The sequence below is a fragment of the Leptonychotes weddellii genome, chromosome 8, assembly GCF_054177405.1.
Source record: "Leptonychotes weddellii isolate Sample4059 chromosome 8, ASM5417740v2, whole genome shotgun sequence".
Lineage (NCBI taxonomy): Eukaryota > Metazoa > Chordata > Mammalia > Carnivora > Phocidae > Leptonychotes > Leptonychotes weddellii.
In genome coordinates this window covers 61,795,889-61,817,251 of record NC_138376.1, presented here as the reverse complement: position 1 = coordinate 61,817,251, position 21,363 = coordinate 61,795,889, and the positions used below count along the sequence as shown (strand labels likewise).

Genomic DNA, 21,363 nt, shown 5'->3' with positions numbered 1-21,363 from the left:
TTTATTTATTTATTTTTTTTAAAGATTTTATTTATTTATATGACAGAGAGAGACAGCGAGAACAGGAACACAAGCAGGGGGAGTGGGAGAGGGAGAAGCAGGCCTCCCGCTGAGCAGGGAGCCCGATGTGGGACTCGATCCCAGGACCCTGGGATCATGACCTGAGCCGAAGGCAGACGCTTAACGACTGAGCCACCCAGGCGCCCCTTTTTTAGTTTTATTAATTAAACTCTGGATTACTGTAATATTTGGATTACTCAGACTGTAGTCTCTGCACAGTGGAATTTACAACTATTGTAAATTTCATGTGTGCACAGAGAATAGAGATGCTACAAGTAAATGCACGAGAAGAATTAAAATGTTTAGTTCATCTTAGTGGTGTTTGTGTTAAACGTGACCCTGGAGAATTTGTATGGGGGAGATGTTATTTAGAAATAGAAATTTGTCAAAAGAGATATTGAGGAGTTACCCTAGAATGAGGGCAAATGGAGTGAAACAACTGGCCCAGGAGCAGATATAGTTTGACCTCTCTTTCCCCCTCCTATTGACTCCCTTGCCCCATCCCACATGTACATGTGGTTGATTTACCTGAAAAAATCATTTCCATTCAGTTTAGGTTAAAATGCTAGGCACTGAATCTGCAGTTTTAGTAAAACATACTTAAATAAAATCCTGCCTGTAAGAAATTGTTAGTGTACGAGTATATTTATGTGAAGTATCTAAGTTAGTCAAAATCATAGGAATAGAAAATAGAAAGGTAGTTGCTGGGATGCCTGGGTGGCTCAGTCAGTTAAGCATCGGACTCTGGATTTCAGCACAGGTCATGATCTCAGGGTTGTGAGATTGAGCCCCTGCTTGGGCTCTGGCTGGGTGTGAAGCCTGCTTAAGATTCTCTGTCTCCCTCTGCCACTCCCCACTTCATGAGCTCTCTCTTTCTCTCTCTCTAAAAGAAAAGAAAAAAAAAGGAAGTAGAAAGACGGTTGCCAAGGGCTGGGGAGAAGAATGTGGGGAAATTAGTATTTCACATGGGATATTTATAGACAAAGAATACCCGAGGCTATAAGGAAGCTTTTATTTATTTATTTATTTTAAAGATTTTATTTATTTGGACAGAGACAGAAGCAGTGAGAGAGGGAGCACAAGCAGGGGGAGTGGGAGAGGGAGAAGCAGGCTTCCCACTGAGCAGGGAGCCTGATGCGGGGCTTGATCCCAGGACCCCGGGACCATGACCCGAGCCGAAGGCAGACGCTCAATGACTGAGCCATCCAGGTGCCCCTATAAGGAAGCTTTTAATATACATTTTCCAGAAATATTTTATACTTTGTAAGGACTAAAGATCCTTGGAATAGTTTCCCTGCTCCTCTGTTTATCAGTTGGTTGTATTTTTCTCCTAAATGCTATAAAATAAAAAGAATTTGTTTTTAAGTATACCTTCTACGCTCTGCTGAGCACTCATAAATATTAGGTATTAAAAGTCATATTTTCTTCTGACTTAGAAATTGAAGGTGACCTGATTTGAATGTATTGTTCATTTTCTTGACATTTAAAAATAGCTCTTTAGGGGCGCCTGGGTGGCTCAGTCTTTAAGCGTCTGCCTTCGGCTCAGGTCGTGATCCCAGGGTCCTGGGATCGAGCCCCATATTGGGCTCCCTGCTCCGTGGGAAGCCTGCTTCTCCCTCTCGCCCTCCCCCTGCTTGTGTTCCCTCTCTCACTGTCTCTCTGTGTCAAATAAATAAATAAAATCTTTAAAATAAATAAATAGATAAAAATAGCTCTTTAAAGAGACAGATGCATATGCATTCAAATCTTATCATGCATTTGAATCCTAAAAAGTTAAAGAACGATTTTTATTGTTGCCATCAAGAGAAACAAGATGAAAAATTGAGTAATTCTTTCTTAGTTTGGTTATGACAGTTGAAAAAACAAAAACAAAACCCAGCTGTCTTCCATCAGTATTAGTAACAGTAAAAATAACCACAACACCTAGCACATTTTAAAGGCATATACCAGGCTCTAAGTGTTTTTACATTCCCTTAATCCTCAAAACAGCCCTATGAGACTCTTACAATTTATCCCCACTTTTTTTCTGATAAGAAACAGAGACACAAAGAGATTAAGTAAATTTCAATATCTACCGAACCAACCAGAAAGTGACTGGGCTGAGATTCATATCCAGACAGTCTGGCTCTAGAGCCCGCGCTCTTAATCATTGCATGACATTCCTTTCTGATCTAAAGGAGTGTTATCCAGATATGTCACATGCAAATGACATGGCATCTGTAGGACAGACATCTTATAAATGCAGCTTTTGGTATAATGGTGAAGAGAGAAATGACAACAATTGTAAGCTTTTGGCTGAATTTTAAACAGGTAGCCGTGAAGATAAGCAGTACCCTAACAACTGTGAAAAAGCAGTATGGAAAACTAGGTCATTTGGTTGAAAACTATAAATTTCTCTCTTTCCCTAAATGTTATAATTCTCTAAACAAACAAAACAGTGTGATGATGTTTTGTGGTATTTGAGTTATAAACAAATAGGAAATCTATGTGAATTCAGTGGAAGTTTTTCATTCAATGGGCATTCCAAATCTTACTGTTTCTTGTACACTTCAGGTGTACTCCCACCTCGGGGTCTTTGCCCTTACTGTTCTCTTGAACCTGCGTGCCTTTCTCTCTCTCTTTCCCTCCTTTCCTTCAAGTCTTTCCTCATTTATCCCTTCAGTGAAGCCTTCCCTGCATTATTCTGTCTTAAATAGCACCTCTCATGCTGGCTGGCTTTCTCTGTCTCCCTTCTCTGTTTTGTTTTTCTCTGTGCTAATTATCACCTCATAACATGTTAGATAATTATTATTTGTTGTCTGTCTCCCACAAATGCGATATATATACTCTGTGAGGGCAAGGATTTCTGTCTGTTTTGCTCACTGCTATATCCCCAGAGCCTGACTGCTAGGAGTCACTCAGGAAATATTTGTTGAGTGCATTCAATTTATCTCTGATGTCAAAATATTTCACATTAAGATTTATCTGGTCTGAATGGATAAAGAAGATGTGAGATATATATAAGTATACATACACACATACACAATGGAATATTACTCAGCCATCAGCCATCAGAAAGGATGAATATTTACCATTTACATTGATGTGGTTGGAACTGGAGGGTATTACGCTGAGCGAAATAAGTTAATCAGACAAAGACAATTATCATACAGTTTAACTCATATGTGGAATATAAGAAACAGCGCAGAGGAGCATGGGGGAAGGGAGGGAAAACTGAATGGGAAATCATCAGAGAGGGAGACAAATCATCAGAGACTCTTAACTGTAGGAAACACACAGGGTTGCTGGAGGGGAGGTGGCGGGGGGACGAGGTAACTGGGTGATGGGCATAAGGAGGGCACGTGATGGGATGAGCACTGGGTGTTATACATAATGATGAATTATTGAACTCTACACCTGAAACTAATGACGTACTATATGTTGGCTAACTGAATCTAAATTTTAAAAAAGGGAAAAAAAGATTTATCTGGTTGTTAACTAGAATTAAAGTATTCATGCTTTTTGTTGCAAGTAAAAGAACAAAATTGAGAAAACCAATCTGCTTGGTTTTGAATAGTCCCTATCACATAGTAAGATTGAACTTTAAATATCTGTTATACTACAGTTGTTAAGGTTGTTGTGTTAGTTTTATAATCTATTCCACTCCCATTTCTATTCTTTCATTCTCATGTCAAGAAAAGACAAAACAAGCAAATATATTCCATAATTATGCATATTAAATTGTAAACACAGAGTAAATAGATTTCTTCTGAAATTATATTCTGCCTTACAAACAGATTTCATCCAGCTAATGCTCTGGAAGTCATCACATTGTTTTGGCTTTTGTTCCTAAATTTTATCTCAATTTAGATTGATGTTTATTGACATGTCACTTTGATAAGAATTCATGTGGGTTTTTTTTTTTGTAAAAACTGAAAAAACTGAAAAGTCATGTTTTACTTTGGAATCACCTTATACCTCTGATGTGCATTGGTTGCCATTAGACGTTGGTTTACAGCTATGTGTTATTTTTCAGTGAGGATGGAAGTCATTGTCTGAAATTGTAAATGCTGGCCTGCAGAGGTAAAAAATTTTCCCAGACATCTTTTCAAATAGAAAGATAGCCATTTTAATTTGATAGTTTCACCGATTTTTAGCAATATAATTCTGTATGCAGGAAAAGAGCGTGTTGTAGTTGAACAGGACATAATGTGAATGTGCACTTTGGTGTGGGTTCACAGTCATACCAATAATTTTTATAGCTGTCTAAGTTATACTTTCCCTTTGGGTATGCTATATTGATCTAAGGGAAAACAAATAAATGATAGGGCAAGGGGAACAACAAAAATAAAAACATTATTGACCAGTAAACCAAGAAATTAGCCTAGTCTTCTAGAGCTATTCCCCAGTCATACCAATGATCCCTGTAAACTTAGTTGAAGAAAATGTTTAGGGTACTTTGAATTATATATTCATTGAACAAACACATTGAGCATCTTTATGTGCCAAGCATTCATTTTGCTAAATGCTCTTAAGGAACTCAGTGTAAATGGGGAGAGAGATAAATAAATAGACATTTTTAATAAGCCTCCAGTGGAAATGAGTGTAGGGTGCTGTAAGAGAATATAGTGTACCTAATAAATAATGTGGGGGAGATGAGTTGTCAGAGAAGACCTATTTCACTTGTCTCTTCTGGCTTTGTAGAAAGAATAGTATTAACTGTTCTTTTTCTTAAGTGCCAAACCACATGAAATTAAAAGTAGGGGCAGATTTTACTCACTTTGTACATTTTGATTCACCATCATGCCTAGATATTTTGAAAAGTTATATTGAATTTCCATGAAATTGGCTTTAATCATGGAGAAAGGCTGCCTAAATGTGCAAACATATCTGGAAAGCTTTCAAAGTATTTTTTCACAAGTGAATGTTTTTATGTTTAAAGACTTAGACACCTGGTCTCACCACCTTTTAATATGCCAGATGTAAGATCTTTCCCAGGCATACTCTTAAATATTTGTGTAAAGTTAGACTTCAGAAATACAAACCAATGTGGGAGACTTCATCTTATTTGTAAGATGGATGTTAAAACAAGCTGACAAATAACATTCAAAAAATTTTTTGTTGCTCCTCAGCAGGTATCAAATATTCTTCTTTTTAACATCAATTCATTTATTCATTCAATAAATATTGAGTGTATGCTATATGCCAGGTTGTGTTCTGGACACTGTAGATAGAGATATATTTTTACTACTAGTATTATTAGACACATCTGTACAGAGTTCTGTTATAATCAATGAATACCCAATTATATGTTCATGGGGAGGCAAAGGCTATAGAATTCTGCCAAACTTCCACGTGTTTAGTCAGTGTGGTTGTTGGATCTTTCATTATTGTGTGCAGCTTTTTTCGTTTGTTTCCTTAATGTGTTCACCATCTTGCTGAAACATGAACAGAAAATAGAGCAATTGGAGGATCCAAAACTTGAAGTACACAAAGCTCCAAAAGACCCATGTAACAGATACTGTAAGTAAGGGCAGGCCAAGGAGTTAATTAGTATAAGAAGAAAGAAGTTCTGACCCTAGATTCATTTTCTCTTCTGCAGTAGTGTATCACTGATACTTTAAAAAAAAAACAAAAAACAAAAAACCTCATAGTGGTTGCCCCAGAGTTTGTAATATACATTTACAACTAATGCAAGTCCACTTTCAAATAACACTATATCACTTCATGGACACTCTTAGGTATGTTATAATACAATATTCCCAATTCCTTCCTGCTATCCCTTCTAACATTGCTGTTACTCATCTCACTTGTCCATAAACCATAATCACCAAATACATTATTACCATAATTATTTTGAACAAACTGTTATCTATTAGATCAATTAAGACAGAAAAGGTAATGTTCTTCCTTTCTTTATGTAGTTCTGAGTTTTTGACCTACATCATTTTCCTTCTCTCTGAGGAACTTCTTTTAAAGGTTTACTGGCCCAAATTTCTTCAATTTTAATTTGTCTGAGAAAGTCTTTATTTCTCCTTTACTTTTGAAGGATAATTTTGCTGGATACAGAATTCTAGATGGTGGGTTTTTTAACATTTTAAATATTTTACTCTACTTTCTTCTTGATTACATGGCTTCTGAGGAGAAGTCTGACGTATCGTTAACTTTCTTCTTCTGTAGGTAAGGTGTTTTTTCCCCTCAGGTTTATTTCATAGTTTTCTCTTCATCTTTGATTTTCTGCAGTTTGAATATGTTATACCTAAGATATACCTATAGATTTTTTTGGTGGGGCGGTAGGGTATTTATCCTGCTTAGTATTCTCTGAGTTTCCTAGATCTTTGGTTTGGCATGTGTCATTAATTTTTTAAAATTCTTAGCATTATTACTTCAAATATTTCTTCTGTTCCTTTCTTTCTTCTCCTTTTGGTATACACATTAGGGGCATACATTATACCTTTTGTCCCACAGTTCTTGACTATCCTATTCTTTTTCTCTCTTTGCATTTTAGTTTTAGAAGTTTCTATTGACATATCTTTGAGTTCACTAATTTTTTCCTCCTGTATCTAGTTTACTAATGAGCCCATCAAATGCAATATTTATTTGTTACTGCGATTTTGATTTTTAGGATTTCTTTTTGATTCTCTTAGAATTTCCATTTCTGTCCTACATTACCCATATATTCTTGCATGTCATCCACTTTTTCTACTGGATCTTTTAGCATGTTCATCATAGGTTATTTTAAATTCCTGGTCTGATTATTCCAAAATCTCTCTCATATATGAATCTAGTTCTGATGCTTGCTTTGCCTTTTCAGACTGTATTTTTTGCCCTTTTGGCATGCCTTGTAATTTTTTGTTGAAAGCTGGATATGATGTACGGTGTAAAAGGAACTAAGGTAGACAGGTCTTTGGTGTAAGGGTTTCGTTCTCTGGCTAGGAGTTAGGTTGGTTATAGTCTGCTGTAGCTGTGGTGTTAGAGGCAAAATTTTCTCAGTGTCCTTGTTTTTGTCTCCCTTGCTGTCTTTGGATTTTCCTACATCCTTCTTAAATAGAGTCTGAGGCTTATAGTTTTTTTACCTGTAATCTCCTGTTACACCGGAGCCCTGTTGACATGTTAATAAGATGTGGGAGGAGGGGAGGATGCTCCAGTCCTATGTTTAGGTCTCAATCTTTAGTGAGCCTGAGATGGGTATACCCTTTCCCCCATTTTGAAGGCTAGCGGGGCCTTTTTTTTTTTAAAGGAGAACAGAAACTTTGGGAGTATTTCAAAATGGTTACTTTTGCCTTCCTTCTGCTGTAAGCATAAGGGAATTTTTCTCTGATCTTCACCATGAGAACCTGGTAAAGTTCCTGGAGGATAAAACTGTGAGGGGGTCCCCCCCCGCCCCCGCCAAGAGTGAGCCCTCTGGGAATTTTTAACTCTTGAGTTAGTCTTCACTGGGTGGCCAGCAATCCATGAATTAGAGTTCAAAGCATTGGCCCCAGTGGCAGGGTTGCTCCTGGCCTCCTGCTCCCAGTAAACTATGATTATCTTTATATGCCTGTTTGTCTCTCCAGTTTTGTGGGCAGCATGATTGTCTACGAAGAGTTGTAATAATTTTGAGTTTGTTCAGCATTTTTTTTGTTGTGATGACTGTAGTGTTAACTTCCAAGCTTTCTTCCTGTTAGACCAGAAACCTTGACCCTAGAATCAGAAGTCTGGGATGCAGATGGCAGGAGGTCCAAGAAGATGAGGACCCTTTGCAGCACACTGAGTTAAATTACAAATTTTATTTTTGTTCTCAGTTTTAGTTTGACAGTGCAAACTATTGACCTTGCCTTAGCACATCCTGTATGAATCCTTTCCCCATGTAGTATTACCTTAAACTCCATAGTGTTCTAACTGTTCTGCCACACACCCAACTAAACCTCTGATCTTCCATGACCTGTGATTATCCATGACCCAGAGCCATCGTACTTGTGGTGGGTACTGTGAGCATTGGTTTTCAGGTGCATTTCCTGAGAATGTAGAATTGTTGGCTTGATTCTGAGTAAAGTAGGGGCTGAGAGCTCAGATTCAAAAGCCATTGAATTTCACACACTATAAAAAAAGTGGCTAGTAAGTGGTTGGCATTACACATCTTGTCTCTTAGAGTGAGTAAATATGAGAATATAAGTGTTCTGTTCATAAAAGACATTATAATGGGATATCTAAGTGGCTTGCTTAATTATGGAGTTCACAAACTATATTAAGAGTTACATTTGAGAGAATGTTTATTGCTGTATTTTCTTATAAAGGAATGCTATGATTCTTCTCTTAAGTATTTCTTTGAGGTGGGATTAAGTTTATTTCAAAACAGATGGCTGTCTTAAGACTTAATGTACTGGAATTCAGTCTAAAAATCTTTAACAGTTTATCATAGAACTAGAGAAGTATAGCTTATTAGTCTTTTCTCCTGTTGTTAATTTGTTATTAGAGATAGAACTTTTTACAATCAAGAAATTAATAAAAATGTACTTTCCATCCATTCTTCTTTTTAACATAACCATGGATATGTACACCTATCAATACTGTAGGAGAATAGAAATTAAAAAGTCAGGTAGTAAGTGTAAAATAATTTTATATTCTCCCTTTCCATATTTCAGTGTTAGCAGATGATTATTGGGTATTAGCCTGGCAGAGGGAAGGAGCCATCTGCTGGAAAGGTAGCAGTGAGGCTAAATGATGAGTTTCAGGAAAGAGGGACTAACAGGGTCCAACACAGAAGTGAATCAAGCAAGGTAGGGATTTAAAAATGGCAATTTAATACTCAACTTTTTTTCATTATAAAAATAGTATACTTGACCTAAGGGGTTAACAGGCACTTAACTAAATAAGGTCACAAAGGCATACTTGTGGGGACAGTTAAAAGGCTTGGCAGAATCACTATATTGTACACCTGAAACTAATATTACACTGTATGTTAACTAGCTGGAATTGAAATAAAAACTTGAAAAAAAAAACGGGCAGGGGGGCGGTCCTCAGCAGAATAAGACTTAACTGAAGCAGCAGAGATGGTGTCATGTAACTCATTTCTTAACACATAACATGAAATACATTCTTGTTGTTGGCAGACAGAATCTCCTTTCAAAAATGGTAGTGATTTTACCTGATTTGGCACCCTAAAATCAATCATCTGCATCTATTAGTATAATTATATTTAAAGAGCTTAAGGGAAAACCACCCTCTGTCTTTTTTTTTAGATAAAAAATACTTTGCCATAGAAGAAAAACTTGTTTGCAGTCATGGAATGTTGTTTTTGGTCACAGGAAAAGGCTTAACTTTTAGGGGTTTTTTTTGTTGAAAATATGTTTTGAGTTGAGACGTTTGATTGTTTTATAACTTTTTAAATATTTTGTAAAAATTGATAATAGTGGAAAACTTGGAAAGCCGTCTTTAAACCAAGCCTCTTGTGAATCCAAGCTGGAGAAAATAGCATTTCTCTGTAATATGTTTAGTCACTGTTTATATTGAACTGGAGTTCTGCAGAAGATTTGCTCTTGGGAATATTAAAACCTTCTTATTTTGTGTATCTTCTTAAAAGAGGTCACTTGCAGTTCTCATTTTAGAAACTAATATTGCAGCTTTTGCCTTTATTCCAAGGAGCTATTAGTTGCTTTTATAGAATTAATCTACATGTAAAGATTAATTCTATAAACAGATAAATATGAATATAAAATCTAGATATATAGAATTAATCTACATGTAAAGATTAATTCTATAAACAGATAAATAAATATGAATATAAAATCTAGATATATAGAACTATAGAAATATAAAATATATATAAAAACTTATTTGCATATAGCTATAGATATGCTTAGTATATGCATGCTAAATCAGTAGAGACTCATTTTGTAAATACATGATACGTATGTCCTCAGTTTTAAAGGAAAGCTTCACCTTGGCTTTAGTTGTGTGAATCTAATCCTCAGATTCAGGGAGCCAGGCAGAGTAAGCAGTTGACTGCATTTCCAGTTACCCCAAAATGGAACAAAGCACAGCTTCCATGAGACAGAACCATAGGATTATTTGAAAGCATAATATAGAAATCTCCCCAACTTTAATCCTGATATCCTTTGTTTCACTTTCTAACCTATTTCAGATGGTTTTTAGAAATCTGTCACACACTTCTGTGTTAAGGCCTAGAATATTCTGCTGGGATACAATTAAAGGGTGTTAAACACAGATTATCTTCTATAACACTTGAAATTGGAACCTTTTAAAATTTAACACACAGCAATGTGAAGTGTAAGGTTGCATATTATGTTTCAGGAAAAAATCCTTTGTTAGGATTCATGACAGTGTTAAGAATTTGCTATGCCATGGTTTCAAAGGAGATTTTGTGGATTTGTTTATTTATTTATTTGGTGGTGGAGTATCAGGGATACTTCATATCTTTAAGGTCCTTTAGCCTACCCTGATGAGTTGGTTTAATGATGTGCCCATTTTTAAATGTTGTCCCTACTGTCTTACATTCAGATTATGAAGTTGAAAACTTTTCCTTGAAGTCATAATCTTCATATTGTCTTTACATTGCTTGGTATGTGAAGAATTTGGAATGTCCCATAGTTGATATTTTGCTTACAACCAGCATCACTCCAAATCTGTAATCTCCTCTATTGAAAAATTCCTTCTTAACTGGGGATTTGAAAATATAAACCTTCCCCTTTTTTCCAGATACCACAGAATCCACAAAATGTTGTTGTTATCAGCTTATGGGAAAACAAAGTGACTAATACAGCTCATATGAGAAAGAAGAGTGGGGATTTCATTACTCCACATATGCTTATGATGTAAGCTTTGCCAGCTTTTACTAAACCAGTTGCAGCCTCTGCATCACTTAGTTGTAGCCACATTCCCCTGCTCAGCTGCTGGGCACTTCTCTTGTTAACTGATAGGACCAGCCCACAGAACAGAAAACCTAGTGAATTCGTGAAACCATGTCTATAAACTGTATTTGATTTACTTTTAAAATTTTGATCCCTCTTGAGTTTTGTGGAACTTTGTGAAGTTTCTTACTGTTTAATAAATCTAGCTTTGAAAAGAGAGCTATACCAATAAATAATCCCAAGGTAAGAATATCCTCAAATTGCAAGCCCATTTCTTCTTGAGATGTTCTTATTTTGTATTACCAGAAAGTGGAAAGTCCTTTCCTGAAATTTTGTGTAGGGGTCCCCTGTTAGACTTACTTTTTACTTCTTAGCTCAGCCACAAATTTCTCTTCCTTTGAAATTAAGTCAATTTTTGTCTTTAATGATACATATACCTCATTTTGACTAAAAATTTTCTCCTTCAAAAAATGACATCCTTATTCTCTTTACCAGTATAGAATAATAATTATCTCTCATAGATTTTTATCTTTATTATAAACTATTTGAACAACTTAAGGGCTTTCTTAACCCTATCTTAACAGTTACACATGCTTGGTCTTTCAGCATTGTTTTCCACTCTTTTTTACATATTATGTAGCCTCTTCTCAGAGATTATCAGTTCACAATAGTATTTTAGAGTTCTGAGAACTCAAATGCTTGGGTAAAGGAGACCTGTTTTGTTTTGTTTTGTCTAGTGTTTCTCAAAATCATTTGCTCAAGGATTGCTATTTTTGCAAAATCCCAGTTAACATGCTGTAGCACATGGTTCTGAAAATCCAGTTTCTTAGATGTTTCCAATCACTAAACAAAGTTGTGATCACTTTACTCAGAGGAAAGTTTAATGATTAAATAGGGTGTCCTGCATAAAGATTAAGCTTTTTTTTTTTTAATTTTTTGGGGGGATGGTTTAGAGAGAAGAGGGATTTTTATCATTGCTCATTTACCCAGAAACCTGGACCCTGATCTGTTCTGAAGTTTAGCTAATGACTAAAAAAGAAATGAAAGTGGTAATGAAGAAGATGAGCTAAATTATAGTATGTAAAAGCAGATACAGTCTGATAATAAATATATTTTAATAATATATATGTCTTGGAAAACCCAATAGAAATTTATTATGCAAATCAATTGAAGGATGATAATATCACTCATTTTACTGGTAAGATAGTACAAATCTTTTTCTCTTTCCACCACTTGCTTCAGCACTATTTTCTGATATACTACCCTGGTATTTTTTCCATTGGGTGGATTGAAGAATGGGATATATGATCTGTTTTCACAAATGCATTACAGAGGTCTGTAGGCCCAGACCTCTGGGTATATATTTCATACGGGGTTTTGGAATAATACAGAGGTTATTTTTCTTGCTATGGAGAAATATAGAATTTTGGAATGGGACAGAAAATAACATTTCATAAAATTAATGAAGACTTTTATTTTTATAAGACTCTACTTATTCTAGAAGTTTATATTTGGCCAAACTCCCTAGTTTTAAAACTGAAGATAGGGAATAGAATCTGATTACAGTAAGTGTTTGACTGGGTCATTCTTAAAGACTTAATTCTTTTCCAAATTCTTATTAACCTGGTCTCTGAGGACAAGAGTATAGGAAGAATGCATTAGTTGCTGAGCTCTTAATCTTTCTGCATAGATAGATTAATTTGGGGCTATAATTACTCTAGATTTTAGAAAAATTATTGATTAAAAGAAGAGGGGAACTGGTGGACGTTACTGAGAAAATAATTTCAGGGAAAAAATCAATTTAAAAAAGAATACTAGCTCTGACTTCTGCATTATCTTAGGAAACTTTTATGATATTATTTGACTGATTCTTAATATCACCCCTAAAGGAAACTAATAGAACAGTCTCAATATTTGTAGACTATAAATCCTAATGTATACTGTAGTTTGTGATAGAAAAGGCATTTAATCAAAACCTCCCAAGAATATTTCTTAAGTGTTATAGTTAGCATTCCTTAATGTTATCTGTATATGTAATTTATTATGAGCAAAAAAAATCAAAACACAAATGGTAGAGGAACACGTTTTAGAATATAGATTTATTGGGGTGCCTGGGTGGCTCAGTCGGTTAAGCCACTGCCTTTAGCCCAGGTCATGATCCCAGGGTCCTGGGATCAGGCCCCGCATCGGGCTTCTTGCTCAGCGGGGAGCCTGCTTCTCCCTCTCCTCCCCACTCGTGTCTCTCTCACTATCTCTGTCTCTCTGTATCTCTCAAATAAATAAATCTTTAAAAAAAAGAATATAGATTTATCATTGACAACAATAATCCGATTGGAACTATTTATCATGGAGTATTTTATTTGAGATTGCCCTATCTTTACCAACATGTTATAATACTTACCTCAATACACACACATATCCAAGGAAAGGACCCATAAATATTCCCAGGTCATTGTTTACTCAATTATGGTTTCACATATCTTCAAGCTTAATCACAGCTCTTGTGATAAATAAGGAAATCACATTGGACAAATAAAAACTGATACCTACTGAGTGCTTATTATGTGCCTGAGGTTGTTCCAGGGGCTTTTATTAATTTAATTCCCTCAAAGCTGTAAGGCAGGTACTGTTATTATTCCCATTTCAGAGATGAAACCGAGATACAGAGTAATAACCTGCCCGATTTCTAGAGGTAATAAGAAGCAGTTTGATTCAGTAAAGGCTTGAGCTCTAATCTACCCATTATATTGGTTTGTATTTTCCGTGAAGCAGTTCCTGAGATGGTGTTGAAGTGTGAGAAGTGTTTTAGGGGTAATGCCTGTGACACATTAACGAGGAGGGAGGATTAGGCAGGAAAAAAGCCTTCAGACCATAATGCACATCTGGGAAGCAGAATTGGGCAGAGAGCACCTCGGACTGTAATATATGTCTGACAAAGTCTCAGTCAACCTAATAGGGCGCTCCAGAGCCAAAATTGCTTGTTAGATGAGTTCACCTTGAGTATAAATGACCTGGCCCTAGTATTACTGCTGTGCTCAGTAATTGACTGGGGAGCCCCCGGGAAGAGTGTGGCTGTGGATGGAATGCTGTATCTCCGATCTTAAACCACTGTGGTGGAGGCAGCTGTCTAGCTGCACCTTTAGGCAAGTTCTTTCTAGAAGGGCAATCCAAGCAGCCTCTTTCCTTGGCTGCCCAGCACCGCACAGCCATTGCATGGATACCAAGTACCATATCACCTCCGTCAGACTGGCAGAGATGTTTAAATCTGACAGTGCCAAATGCGTGAAGACTGTGGGCGGGTGAATACTTACGCTGCTTTCAGGAGCGCAAACTCATAAAACACTTGGGCAGTATAGTTAGGAATATCATAACCTACTGTGTGGCATTTGCACCCAGAGAAACTCGTTCGTAAGGAGCCATGCTCAGAAATGTTCAGAGCAGTATGGTGATTAACATAACAATAAAAAAGAAATGTTCAGAGCAGCATTGTTTCTAAGTAGTGAAAAACGGAAAGTATTTTAAATGTCCCATCAACAGGAGAATTGATAAATTGTGCTGTATATAGAGTGTACAGTAATGTACAGCACATAAAAATGGAATGAACTAGTGCTTCATATGTCCACGTGAATATATCTAAGGATTACAGGATTGAGGGAAAAATTGCAAAAGGAAACAGTTCAATCCACTCACCTGAGCTGTTAATAGTGGCTCTCCGATGTCATTTCATAAGAATGAGATACCATTCAACACCCATCAGATGCATATACAGTTTATTCATGTATATAAAGCTTAAGAACAATGTCAGGTTTGCTTTTGGGTAGCATACATTTGTAGTAAAAGTATAGCGTGTATGGGAATGATAAGCATCAAATTTAAGAGGATGGTTACCTGAGGGAAGTGGGATCAAGGAGGAGCAGAAGGGGTTTCAAGTGATGCGTGGCCCTGTTTTTGGTGTGAAATAAATACGGCATAATGTCAGCATTTCACAAAATTGTGTAGGGAGCACACGGATGTTAGCTAATATTATTCTCTAATGGTTTTCTCTGTGATTAAAGTATTCTTTCAAATAGGTATTTAGTAGTGAAACAATAGGTGCATATCTAAAAGTTATTCACATGCAGGCATCCTATTTATAGATCCAAATAAAATAATACATTGCAGGAAACTGTACCATTTCACTGAAATCCTTTGTTAAAAAGTTTTTTGAGGCAAAGCACACTTGAAAAAGAAGAACCAAGCCAGAGGTATCTCAATCCCAGATCTCAGGAAATACTACAGAACGATGGTAATCAAAACAGTATGGTACTGGCACTAATACAGACACATAAATCAGTGGAACAGAATAGGGAGCCAGAAATGAACCGACACATGTATGGTCAGTTAATCTATGACAAAGGAGGCAAGAATATGCAGTGGGGGAAGATGGTCTTTTTACTCAATAGTACTGGGAAAACTAGATCACTTTCTTACACCATACCCCAAAATTAATTCAGAATGGATTAAAGACCCGGTGCCTGGGTGGCTCAGTGGGTTAAGCATCTGCCTTCGGCTCAGGTCCTGATCTCAGGGTCCTGGGATCGAGCCCCATGTTGGGCTCTGGGCTCCATGCTCAGTGAGGAGTGTGCTTTTCTCTCTCCTTCTCCCCCTCTCCCAGCTCATGCGTGCGCACACACGCGTGCTCTCTCTCTCTCTCTCTAATAAATAAAACCTTGTAAAAAATGGATTAAAGACCTAAATGTGAGACTTGATACCATAAAACTCCTAAAAGAAAACATAGGCTATAATCTCTTGGACATTGGCCTTAGCAGCATATGTGTCCTGAGGCAAGGGAAACAAAAGAAAAACTGTTGGACTACACCAAAATAATAATAAAAAAAATTTTTTTTTGTACAGCAAAGGAAACCATCTTCTAAACAAAATGGCAACCTACTGAATGGGAGGAGATATTTGCAAATGATATACTTGAGAAGGGGTTAATATCCAAAATATATAAAGAACTTATACAACTCAATGCCAAAAAAGCAAACAGTTCTATTAAAAAATGGGCAGAGACCTGAATAAACATTTTTCCAAAGAAGACCTACAGATGGCCAACAGACTATAGAAAGATGCTCAACATCACTCATCATCAGGGAAATGCAAATCAAAACCACAATGAGCTATCACCTCACACCTGTCAGGATGGCTCATATCAAAAAGACAAAATAAGTGAGAACAAAATTATCAGACTTTTATTTTCTCACTTTCACAAATCAGATTGGTAACAGAGTCAAATTTTTTCAAAAACAGTATTTTACATACAATTAGTTGGACTGGGTTGTTAATTTGACCTCTGTTGAGTATATTTTTCCAGTTCTTTTTATAGATTTAGAATTGCCAAAGAAGTTCTCAGAAGGGTAGTGGAAAGACTGAGAATTTGACTTAAAAGATCCAGTTTATAAGTGAAAAGGCAGAACTGAAATCCTGGTAGTTAAGTTCTAAACCCATTGGATTATTAACTTCATTTTAAGGGTTCCTTTCAATAAGTATTATTTTAGGCACAGAAATTACTTGTCTTGGCTTATATTTCCCAGTGATACCAGAATAAAATTAGTAGTTTACAAATCTTAAATTATACTTCCACACACCCCTGTGGTAGTAAACTCGGTAAACTATCCAAAATTACCCTCCTAACACAAAGATATCTTTGTTAATCAGATTTTGGAAATATGTCAGTTTGTCAGAGACAGAGTTGCATTCTTGAAAATTTAGACTGAAATATAAGTGTACTTGTTAATTCAAAAAAGTATCACGGTCATTTAAAAATGGTTTAATGCAAAATGAAGTTAAAACAATTCTTAGCACTAGATTATATTTTGTTCCTAAGAATTATTCAAAATTAAGTAGGGATTCTACAATAGAATTCTAATTTTAGTATGTTGGATCAAATCACTTCAACCAATTTATTAAGGTATTTTAAAGGAGAAACATTGACATGCAGGTAAATGTACCCATACAGTTGCCAAAAGAAATAGTTTTAAACCAGTTTGGGTTTAAAAGACCTTCAGTACCCCTGGAACATATAATAGCTTAGTTCTTAAGGCCCCCAGGGAAGAAAAGAGCTTATTAATAAAGCAGGGAACATGATATTCTGGTATTTTTATTGGTATTAGGCAATAATACTCCCATAAGAAATACCACTAACGTGGAATTATAAATAGGCATAACTTCAGGACACATTATTGGTAGGTGGCCTCTAGTTATGGAAGATGGTTAGTGTTCAAAGTTTGACATTAGTCCTGATGATTGTGCCAAAAAGGCCAGATTTGTAATTTACATTGGATTTGTGCCTTCAGCTGTTTCTAAATGTACAGTTCTCAGATTTGTCTTGAATAATATGATTATTAGATCTAAATCTATATTAGATGAATATAGATTTCTGTTATTCAGTGGCACAAGAATGTATATCATCTCTCAATGTTTTTATTTTAAGTAGTTACACATGCAGTCTTTCTTTCATTTTTACTTTGATTTTGAGGTTTCATTATAGAATAATGTGATGGATTTTTTTTTTTAAAGCAAAGCTAAATCTGAATGAGTATTATCTCTTTCCAAAGTAATACCCTGGAACTCTGTAAATAAGTACTGTTAATGTTCACAATACTTTTGGAATGCCTCTTTAAAAATTATCTTTAGAACCTATAGCAATTCTTTTAAATATCACAATGATGACATTTTAAGAAAAACTCTTTGAGGCTGATATTGATTCTTGGGAATAATAAGAATGAGGATATTGATCCAAGTTAGCATTTGGTGTTTTTTTTTTTTTTAAGATTTTATTTATTTATTTGACAGAGAGAGAGAGAGAGCACAAGCAGGGGGGGTGGCAGGTAGAGGGAGAGGGAGAAGCAGGTTCCCTGCTGAGCAGAGAGCCCAACGTGGGGCTTGATCCCAGGACCCTGGGATCATGACCAGAGCCAAAGGCAGACGCTCAACTGACTGAGCCACCCAGGCGCCTCCCAAGTCAGTATTTGGATCTAGTTCTTATTTTACAAAATATTTGTTCAAATCCATTACCTACAAGATAGAACATTGAAACAGTCAACAGGTTATAGTAGATTTACTAGATTTTTAGTGGATTTTACTATCTACTAGCATCCTAATACCAAGTATTTGACTTTTCTGTCTTTCTCTTAGGGGCACTACTCACTGCTGTCTGTTCCCATGATCTTGGGTGTTAATCAGCATTCCTGGGCATTACTTGTTGCTAAATGGTGTCTAAGGATCTTTCTAGTTTGAAAATCTTATGACGCTAATCACCTGCAGCAAAATAACATACAATTCTCTTGCTGCTCAAAACTTGATCCCTAGTGTTTTGTGGAAGTTGTTGGCTTTTAGAAATAAACAGTTTGATTTAGACTAAATTGAGAAGGAGACATAGACAGATTTAGTGATTCAAACTGCAGAAGTAAATGACATGATTGAGGTTGGGGATAAGGTATTTACTGAAACCTGCATTTGAGGAGACCTTTAATTCTCTATGTTAAATCTGCAGATGGAGTTCATAAAAACATTTTCTAAGTTTCTGTGAAGGCGTTCTGGCCAAGAGAAATGATGCAGGCTAGAAGTGGAGGGTCACAATGCAGTGGTATGCAGAAGCACAGATCGGTCCTTTAGAGCCAAAATTGCCCTGAGCATTTCAGCCTATATGGGTGCTGCCCTCAAACTGGAGAAACCGGGATGCAACCTGCCCCTTCCCAGATACCCAGCTCTCCACACTCCACCTTTGCAATCCATTAGATGGCCTCTAGACATAATTCTTAGAAAATCTTTTTATTTATTTATTTATTTTTTATTCTTATGTTAATCCCCATACATTACATCATTAGTTCTAGATGAAGTGTTCCATGATTCATTGTTTGTGCATAACACCCAGTGCTCCATGCAGAACGTGCCCTCCTCAATACCCACCACCAGGCTAACCCATCCTCCCACCCCCCGCCCCTCTAGAACCCCCAGAGAATCTTGCTTCATGTCATCATTATAATCGGTTTCCTGTTAAAATGTAAATTGTTACAATGTAAAAGTAACATGTCATTTGTCTAGTTCCATATACTCTTTCACATACTTGATGCTTTTCCATACTTCAAGCTTTGTGTTTCATGTCCACTGAACCAACACTCCCAACACACCCCTCCCTCTCAAACCTTTCCACTGTCTTGCTAATAAAAGGCTCCCTTATATCCTCACTTCCTGACTGGATGTTCCCTTTCCCATCTTGCTTCATGGCAACATGGCTCCCATTTCAGACTTCCACTGTTCATGTAGTGCTTTCAAACAGTGATGCTTATTGGTCCACACAACATTTTAGGGTTGGGAGATGAGATCAGTGGCTTCTCTCCTCTGTCCCTTTCAGACTATCAGCCCTCCGTCCTTAGGTAACCCCTCTCCCCCACATGCTTTTTGAGGTTTATGTCAAGTAGCTTATCATCTGTGTATCTTCTCCCAGTTTCTTAACTACTCTCCCCCGTTCTTGCCCATTTTCAAAGTCTTGTTCTCAGCTCCCTTTAACTTTCATGTCAATGACCTTTCTTGTATGTTGGCCTTTCTCTTTCTTAAGATCTTCATTTCTAATGGCCTTTAGTGCTACATCACTTAATATACACACTCATGGCCATTATCATGGGCCTAATCTTCCCCTGCAGCTGTTCAGACTCTAAAATACCAAAGTCATACATCTTAATATCTCCTGACAACTTCCTTTGCTTACATATGTCTGTGGTTGCTCAAACGCGGCTTACCCAAAGCTGGACTCAAAATCGTCCTTATCAAACCTGCTTCTTCTCCTGAGGTTTCCTTTTTTTTTTTTTAAACATAATCCATCCTTTACCAAGTTGCCTAAGCTATAAACTTGGAATTCATTCTTGATTTCTTTTTTTCTCATCATCTGCTTCTCTACACTTGATATCGTTATTCTGTGTCATGAATGTTTCTCAAATCCATCTATTTGTCCCTGCCCTCATTCTCATTTCCAAGTGCAGGGCTGGGTTTTTGTAGTAGCCTCCTAAGTAAGCTTCTTGCTCTAGTCCTGCCCCTCTGGTATCCATTCTTCACCCTGATCACACACCGTGGGTCTAAAGTGGAAACTATCATGTCACACTCCGATTTAACGTCCCACTCTTAGGGTCAAGTATAAACCCCCTAATACCAGTGAGAGGCCCTGCATAATCTGGCCCTGTTTACCTCTGTAGCCTTAATTCTTGTCTCTTTCCCTCTAAACACTGTGATTCAATCATGTTTAGTTTACTTCAGTTCCTGGAATATGATGTTGATTTATTTAACTCTGGGCCTTTGAGTATGTTCTCTCTGCCTCCCAAATTCTTCCTCTTTCTCTTTAACTTGGCAAGTTCCTACTAATCCTTCAGACTCTAGCTTCCTCTAGAAAGCCTCTCCTAATCCCCTTAATTCTAGATGGTGCCTTAAATTTCCTCTATTACAGCTCTTATCACACTGCATTGTAATCTCCTATTTACTGTATCCGCCACAAGATTATAAACTCTGTGAGGGCAGGAATGTGTCAACAGCACTTAGGGTAATTCCTGACCCCTAGTTGGCACTTGGTATGTTACTTGATAAATGAATAAATAAGGGAAAGAAGGAAAGATAAGATTTCTTTTTGAGAATAGCAGAGATAAGGTTGGACAAGATCTCATCACATAGTACCTATTAAAATACCATGACAAAATTTTTTTTAGTATGTAAGTGATTGCAGTGGAAAGAAAATAAAAGCAAGGAGACTAATCAGGAGATTGTAGTATTGTTTGCAATCATGTGGTCCAAAGAGCCTGACCTTGAATTGAGGCACTTAGAAGAGAAAGCATAACAATTAATATGAAAGAAGGAAGAATGCATAACAGAACTTGACCACTGGGATGTGAGGTGAAAGGCAAAATAGAAAATGCTCCTCCGGTTTCGTCTTGTTTCATTTCGCTTAGCATAATACCCTCTAGTTCCATCCACGTCGTTGCAAACGGCAAGATTTCATTTTTATTTTTTATTTTATTTTATTTATTTTTTTTGATGTCTGCAGGGGGAGAGAAACTATGAGACTCTTAATCTCAGGAAACAAACTGAGGGTTGCTGGAGTGGTGGGGGGTGGGAGGGATGGGGTGGCTGGGTGATGGACACTGGGGAGGGTATGTGCTATGGTGAGTGCTGTGAATTGTGTAAGACTGATGAATCACAGACCTGTACCCCTGAAACAAATAATATATTATGTTAATAAAAAAAAAATTAAAAAAAAAAAAAGAAAATGCTTATAGTGCTTTGACATTGGTGGTGCCGATGATAGAAATAGGGAAAGTTTGGATAGTAAGTTTTGTAAGGAAAAAGTTTAGAATTTTTAGGAGCTTTATATATACATATTAAATTAAAACCGTAAAGGAAAAGCGTGTACTGATTTTGAAGGCAAGAAGTAACTTTTAAAATGCTTTTC

General features: G+C 36.6%; 1 protein-coding gene and 1 long non-coding RNA gene across 3 annotated transcripts in view; both read left to right on the top strand.

Annotated features, from left to right (window-relative positions):
* Positions 1–21,363, top strand: part of ME1 (malic enzyme 1) — a 98,720-nt gene that overhangs the window by 20,992 nt on the left and 56,365 nt on the right. The gene's annotated exons all lie outside the window — the stretch shown is intronic.
* LOC145723053 (uncharacterized) overlaps positions 13–21,363 on the top strand; it is a 25,519-nt gene continuing 4,168 nt past the window's right edge. The window contains exon 1 of the long non-coding RNA XR_014147785.1: positions 13–4,122. This is a non-coding gene — a long non-coding RNA (uncharacterized LOC145723053). The remainder of the gene's footprint in view (positions 4,123–21,363) is intronic.